Source organism: Asparagus officinalis, chromosome 4, assembly GCF_001876935.1.
Source record: "Asparagus officinalis chromosome 4, Aspof.V1, whole genome shotgun sequence".
Classification (NCBI taxonomy): domain Eukaryota; kingdom Viridiplantae; phylum Streptophyta; class Magnoliopsida; order Asparagales; family Asparagaceae; genus Asparagus; species Asparagus officinalis.
In genome coordinates, this window is record NC_033797.1 from 5,519,645 (window position 1) to 5,527,931 (window position 8,287).

The window sequence follows — 8,287 nt, forward strand, 5'->3', positions numbered from 1 at the left end:
GAAGAATGGGTCTCTGACGAACCCCTGTATTGACGAGTCCTATTAAGTCGAATTTCTCAAGCCTCGGGAGGGGATGGAATCAATCTTATGAGAGCTATCAAATGGAGGCATGTCATTTGGAGAGGAGGAATGAGGTGGTGGATTTCAATAGAGAAGGAGCTGTAGATGGACGTGGTATAGTATCAAGCAATGGCATTGTGGAGATTAAGATTCCAAGTTCACTGGAGAACCACGTGGGATGAGGTAACTTAAATTGCATCTCTTTTTTGGTCAAGCGTTATGAATGCCTCTAGCAGCAAGCATAGGAAGCAGTAGTGTCAAAAAACTATCTAGACATGGGTTCAAGAATATTCAAGGGTATCCTTCTCTGGTTCAGGACATATGTATAGTTGACAAATCAATCGACTTTGATCTGTATCAGAGACCACAAAAGAAGTTTGATACATTTTTGAAAACCCCTTTCGTGGTTACATTTAGCTGAAATGGGATATATGTAATAGTTGAAAATCACACATTGCCATTTGTATATTGTAATGTCTCAAGAATATTTTCAAAATATAAGGGCACATTATTTTACTTGAAAACATTTTATGCAAGCACTTAGCTTGATCCTTGATCTGAAAGAAATAGTGAAAGTTATGTCTGTCATCCCCACCCTCTAAACCTCAACTTAATTGAGTAGTCCTGTACCTAAGTGGACTGGTACGGAAACCTCTAAAAAACATAGTTTCGTGAGTTGTCCTCTGCATCAGAAATTTCTTTAAACCTGTCAGTTCCTGTGACAGATTGTCTTATGATATGAATAGTCCTTATATCATTTCGAGAACGTTCTTTCAACCAGGTTTGCTTTGCGCTTACAGTTACAAGTGTGAAGAGGTTAAAAACATTTCGAGAACGTTCTTTCAACCAGGTTTGCTTTGCGCTTACAGTTACAAGTGTGAAGAGGTTAAAAAACCAAGCTTGGTAAAAATCATGGGAAAAGGAAAGCTGAAATGGAGATGAAGAGGATGGAGGGAAATAATTACATGAGTCATCAATCATCTATTTTTTTCTTCTACAGTTACTACAAGTGTGAATTGGTCAAAATATAAGCAATGAGACAAGGAAAGCAGAAATGGAGATGAAGAGGATGGAGGTACGTTATTACATAAGTTATCATCTATTTTTTTAGTTTATTGAGTATTTTTTTTAATGATCACAAAACCATGATTGATGACTGATATGCTTGAGAACAATAGGGGGAAAACCCAGAATTTAGTTTTCTGGTGAAATTGCAATCATTGGTTGACGATCTTAACTGCTCATATCTAAAACAGTGATCATGTTGCCATCTCAAAAAGTTCTCTTTATAAGTCACAGATTCTGAATTATTTCGGAAAGCAATGATGAAAATAAATTCCTCTACGTAAGTTTAGAAAGAGGAGGTAGTATCACTGTTAACATATGCCCTAGTCCTTTTTCTCCATTAATAGAGCAGAATTAAAACTAGTCATGCGACAAAGCCCAATCAAACTGAGATGCAGGCTAGGTAGTTGTGATCTTTTTTGCTTTCATATATTTAATATATGAAAACTCAGATAGGAAAGAGGATTTTCATCTTCAGTTGTGCTGGTTTCGAAGCAGTAGGATTGGACAGCCAACTATGCTATATCAGGGGCTAAAGATAAAAATACCACAAAATGTCAATAATATGCAAATATTTACTGAGCGATACGCCCTATTTGAGTAGTATTTTTACGTGCCTCCATACCAATCAGTGTGCATCTGTGCTTGATGCCTTGTACCCTTCCTTCTAACATCACATACCCTTGGATCAACTAGACATAAATTATTTTTGTTAAAGGTGCCCGTGTCTCGGAGCGAAATGGTGGAGAATTGGTGCAGCAGTTCAGCAGAAGCTATATGAAGGTTCTGTGGAAGCTAAGTTTCTGCAGACATGTGAACTGTGAGAGGTTTCTTTCTTGCTGTGCGTATGTTGAATATTTTGCTGATACATCAACCACAAAAAAACCTGCAGAGTTGAGGTTTTGGTTCCATATAGCAGTAGTTTGCATAATTTGCTGAAATAACCTGCAGAATCAGAAAGCTATTACTAGAATCCATTCTGTTTATGTGCAATATCATCCAAGCCTTTTCGTACCACACTGGATTGTCCACGAGGCAGGACCTGAAAATCAGTGAAGCTCCGTGGCCAAGTTCTGTTCACTGTCAAGTGTGAACTTGGTGTCAATCATTTTGAATTTCTATTTTATAAATGAGTCTTTATGTGCAAGACAGGGACAGGGTCCTAGGAGAAACGTTGATGGCAGTTTGTGGGGGAGGTGGAACTACCTTTGATAGTCATCAGATCTAAGATCATGCAGCTGAGAAGCCTCTTAATTTGTCTAGACTGTAGTGAACACGCTATATGGAGGTGTGAGATGTTAGGTTGCTGCATGTGTGCCAAAGAGCTATAATATATGCAGACTATATACATGGTTGTTTAAGTGATGCTACTGAAAAAAATTGCTCCCACTGTTTACCATTGTTTCAAATTCTCAAGTCATATCTCTGATTATCCATTTTCATGCAGAGGAGACCACTGTCACGACAAGAACAAGCCAAGAAGTTCAAATGCCAGATCCAGAGGCTTATCAAGAGAGAGAGAGAGAGAGAGAGAGAGAGAGAGAGAGAGAGAGAGAGTCTACTAGGCACTAGCAGCACTGACATAGTCTTATGTGGAAATTGTGTTAGCATTTTCTTAAGGAAAAGGCAATTGTGAATAGTCCCACATTGGAAGTTGAAGAGAAGTTCAAGTGGTTTATAATGGTTCACTTCCTAATGGGCTTTGAGTAATGTTTTGGGCCTACTAGTGTTTGTGCTCTTTCTCCACACGCGCGCACGCACGCCACGCCTCGCGACGACGCGCGCGCCACGCCGCACCGCACTCGGGTTTTGCTTCTCCAGCTTTTATTTTTTGTAACGGCAGCATTTATTATGTAACGGCAGCGTGATTTACGCCCAACGGACGAGGAGATTCAGCATCGGTTACTGGTTCATGAGGCTATATAAGGAGGCAGAGTTCATTCGGGAAAACACACAGAAATTCACAAAGAATTTCATAGCTCCCTCTTCCTCCTTCTGCTACTCTTAGTACTCAAAGATTTTCGGCTACATATTTTGAGGATTATTTTTGGGCAATCATCTTCATCTGAGCAGAAGCTCTGCTACTCGCGCCCGAGTAGAGAGGCCGGCCGTTTCCGGGGGGCTTTTACCGCTAGGGGGGAGGATCAACTACGCCAGGGCGACAGGCGGGTCCTCTATCTTCTAGGGCAGTGTATCACGACTGCACCCCGTTCAGGCCTGATTTTTCATAACTCATTTATTTTCAGTTAAACTAATATTGTTTATTGATAGCAATCTAGAAGATAGATAATTTATTGCTGTTAATTTAAATCTGAAAATAAATATATATTAAAAAAAAAAAATTTGTTACTGTTCACCCGAATTTCATATTTGTTTAACTGTTTTAATTTGTTAACCTTTTGCATCTAAGTAGTTAACAAATTATTTTACTGCAATAGTACTGAATTTTATATCTGTCAATTTTCATATTCAGTATCTGTCATAAAAAAAAAAAAATAAAAATCTTATTCCTAAATCATCTATTGACCTCTCATCCAAGTGTGAGATTTGTGTTCAAGGGAAACACACAAAAAAACCCTTCAAGTCTATAACTAGAAACTCTGAGCCCCTCGAATTAATTCATAGTGATGTGTGTGACTCGAATCGAGTTCTCACCCGAGGGGGTAGGAGATATTTTGTGACCTTTATAGACGATCACTCCAGATATTGTTTCACATATCTTCTCAGGACTAAAGATGAAGTCCTAGATAGGTTTAAGGTCTATAAAGCTGAGTCTGAGAACCAATTAGACAGGAAGATCAAGATCCTAAGATCTGATCGTGGGGGGGAGTATACCTCAAATTATATGACTGAATTTTGCCAAGAACACGGTATTATTCATGAGGTTACTGCTCCCTATACACCACAGTCTAACGGGGTAGCTGAACGAAAAAACAGAACCCTAATGGACATGGTAAACTGTATGTTACTCAGTTCAGGAGCACCTGAAAATCTCTGGGGTGAAGCTCTTCTCTCTGCTTGTTTTATTCTCAATAGGATTCCCCAAAGAAATTCCAATACAACTCCTTATGAATATTGGAAGGGGAGATCTCCTAATCTGAACTTCTTCCGAGTTTGGGGTTGCTTGGCTAAGGTAGCTATTCCCGAACCTAAGAAGAGGAAAATTGGTTCCAAAACTATTGATGCTGCTTTCATTGGATATGCACTAGATAGCAATGTTAATAGATTTCTAGTCATTAACTCTGAAATCAGTGACATATCCAACAACACTATCATTGAAGCTAGAGATGCAGTCTTCTTTGAAAATATCTTTCCTTTCAAATCCAAAATCTCAGAAAATTCTAGAACATCTATTCCTTCTGATCTTCCATCATCTAGTTCTTCCCAACCTTTTGACATTGAGCCTCGAAGAAGCAAAAGAGGTAGAATTCAAAAGGATTTTGGAGAAGACTTCTTTACCTTTCTTGTTGAAGGTGATCCAAGCTCATTTCAAGAAGCAATGGATTCACCTGAATCTCCTTTCTGGAAAGAAGCCATTGATAATGAGATTAAATCTATCATGGAAAACCATACTTGGATACTCACTGACCTACCTCCAGGCTGTAATCCTGTTGGCTGTAAGTGGATATTCAAAAAGAAACTTAGAGCTGATGGTTCCATAGATAAATTTAAAGCTAGATTAGTAGCTAAAGGCTATACTCAGAAAAAGGGCATTGATTACTTTGATACCTATTCTCCTGTAGCCCGAATTTCTACTATCAGAATTCTTTTAGCCTTTGCTGCTATCCACAAACTGATCATACATCAGATGGATGTCAAGACTGCTTTCCTGAATGGTGATCTAGATGAAGAAATTTATATGCACCAACCTGAAGGCTTCATTACCAAGGGTCAGGAAAACAAAGTCTGTAAACTTGTTAAATCTCTGTATGGTCTTAAACAAGCTCCTAAACAATGGCACCAGAAATTTAACAAAGTCATTGCACAATATGGATTCACGGTGAATGAACACGACAAATGTGTTTATTCAAAAGTGATAAACAATGACTATGTTATCCTATGTCTCTATGTTGATGATATCCTTATCTTTGGAACTACTCTTGAACTAATCTTAAAAGTTAAGGATTATCTCTCCAAAAATTTTGACATGAAAGACTTAGGTCTTGCCGATATGATACTTGGAATGAAAATCACTAGAGACACTAGAGGAATATCCTTGAGTCTTTCTCACAGTATTGAGAAAATGCTGATCAAATTCAACTTTCATAACTTTAAATCTGTTTCCACACCATATGATTCTTCTATACCCTTGAAGAAAAATGAAGGTGAATCTGTCTCTCAATTGAAATATTCCCAAATGATTGGATCCCTTTTATACATATCAAACCGGACTAGACCCGATATAGCTTATGCTGTAGGGAGATTGAGTCGGTATACCAGTAACCCTAACCCAGATCATTGGTCTGCCTTAGAAAGAGTATTTAAATACTTAAAAGGGACAGTTGACTATTGCTTAACTTACACTGGATACCCTGATGCCATTGAAGGGTATAGTGACGCCAATTGGGTCACAGATTCCAACAGTGTAAAGTCAACATCTGGGTATGTATTTCTTTTTGGTGGTGCTGCTGTATCCTGGAAATCATGTAAGCAAACAGTAATTGCCAGGAGCACCATGGAATCTGAATTGATTGCACTTGATACTACTTGCTCAGAAGCCGAATGGTTAAAAGATCTTATCTCTGAACTTCCTTTGGTCCCTAAACCTTTTCCTCCAATTTCCATTCATTCTGATTCTAGATCTACCATAGAGCTTCTAAAGCAAGTACATGTAAATAAAAAACTCAACAGACATATTCAAATAAGATATAAGTCTGTACAACGCCTGTTAGGCAAAGTTGTGATCTTGGATTTTGTAAAGTCTGAGAAAAATATTGCTGACCCTTTGACTAAGGGATTATCCAGGAGTGTAGTCCTGGATTCATCGAGGGAGATGGGGTTAAGTCCATTAAAGAGGTCACTGACAGTGGGAACCCAACCCTTATTTGGAGACGTTGTCCCAATGTCGGTTCAATGTGGTAGAAACAAGCTGGACTAGTGATACTCGGGTGGAGCATCGACCCATATATATATTCATATATCATTATGTAGTGTGAGCTACTACCCCTTCTCTATGATGACGATGCTCCTATGATACAGCTGGTTAGGCTGAGTTTTACTCTTAATAAGTCCAACGCATGTATTATTGGGGGGTATTAAATAAACAGCTGTAGTACCCTTTGAGGACTTACCTACGTGAGAGGAATCGTGATGGCCGCGGTTGGGGGGGCTGGACTAAACTAACCCCTAGAAACTCTCATGAGTCGGTTATTGTGAGCATGGCCTTTTAACGCTCAACCCGCTTTGCTCAATAGATGAAGTGTATTGTGTGTGTTTTTGTCAATACCTGATTCAAGGGCCCTAATTCAAGGCTTAGTCCATTATGTCCCTCAGGTGGCGACAAACTCACTAAGGAAAGGTTCAAAGCCGGAAGCTACCTTTCCCGAATTCACGATACAAAAGGTTGCCCAACCTATATATATATATATATATATATGTTTTACTAATTGTTTTGTCTATATTGCCTTTTGGGGGGACTGTTAGCATTTTCTTAAGGAAAAGGCAATTGTGAATAGTCCCACATTGGAAGTTGAAGAGAAGTTCAAGTGGTTTATAATGGTTCACTTCCTAATGGGCTTTGAGTAATGTTTTGGGCCTACTAGTGTTTGAGCTCTTTCTCCACACACGCGCGCGCGCACGCACGCCACGCCTCGCCTCGCCTCGCCACGACACGACGCGCGCGCCACGCCGCACCGCACTCGGGTTTTGCTTCTCCAGCTTTTATTTTTTGTAACGGCAGGATTTATTATGTAACGGCAGCATTTATTAGCCCAACGGACGAGGAGATTCAGCATCGGTTACTGGTTCATGAGGCTATATAAGGAGGCAGAGTTCATTCGGGAAAACACACAGAAATTCACAAAGAATTTCATAGCTCCCTCTTCCTCCTTCTGCTACTCTTAGTACTCAAAGATTTTCGGCTACATATTTTGAGGATTATTTTTGGGCAATCATCTTCATCTGAGCAGAAGCTCTGCTACTCGCGCCCGAGTAGAGAGGCCGGCCGTTTCCGGGGGGCTTTTACCGCTAGGGGGGAGGATCAACTACGCCAGGGCGACAGGCGGGTCCTCTATCTTCTAGGGCAGTGTATCACGACTGCACCCCGTTCAGGCCTGATTTTTCATAACTCATTTATTTTCAGTTAAACTAATATTGTTTATTTTGATAGCAAATTGAATTCGCAATTAGTAGTTTACAAGATGAAGAGGAAACCAAGGAGATTGATTGTGACTAATCACCGTGAGCAAACCGGTGGAAGAATCACCGGTGGAGGTTCAGTCAATTTGTTTTGAAGGATATGGGCACTGAGATGACCCTTATAGCAACAAAGAGCCTTCCAGGATTGGGACTCTAGTTAGGGCCACAACCCTGCGTTACTGAGTCTACTGATTCAAGGCCTAGTCGAAGATATCAAATGGGAGCGAATCATTTAGAGAGGAAGAATGAGGCGGTGGTTTCAAACAGAGGAGAAGGGGATGTAGATGGACACCATACACTATCGGGCAATGGCGCTGTGCAGATTAAGACGAGTTCTCTGGGGAACTAGCCATTAATATGGATGAGGCGAGGCTGAACCCACTAAGTATATGGCAAGGAAACTGTTTATATTTTGTTCCTCCCCTTCCGCTCCACACGCGTGCGCACAAACACACCAAAAAAAAGAAGAAGAAATCCATTGAGAAAATGGTAGTCTGTCACCACTCACCAAGTGTTTTTCTCTCTTCACGCCCATTTGATAACTATAACTAGCTCAAAATCCTTTAGAAAAATAGCATGTTCCTGTAAAGATTTTATGCTTTGGAAGTTAATGCTGGAAATGCTTTATTGTCCAGATGTTCACTGCTGTGACGAGTTGGCAATGTGGCACTGCAAAATTGGTTTCCTTGCATATAACCTTTTAGTTACTTTGCAGACTTTTCATTCTGCTCTGTTACCTTCCTTTCTACAGCACCTTTGAATCCACTGGGCAAACACTATTTTGCTACAGACGCATGTGTTTCGG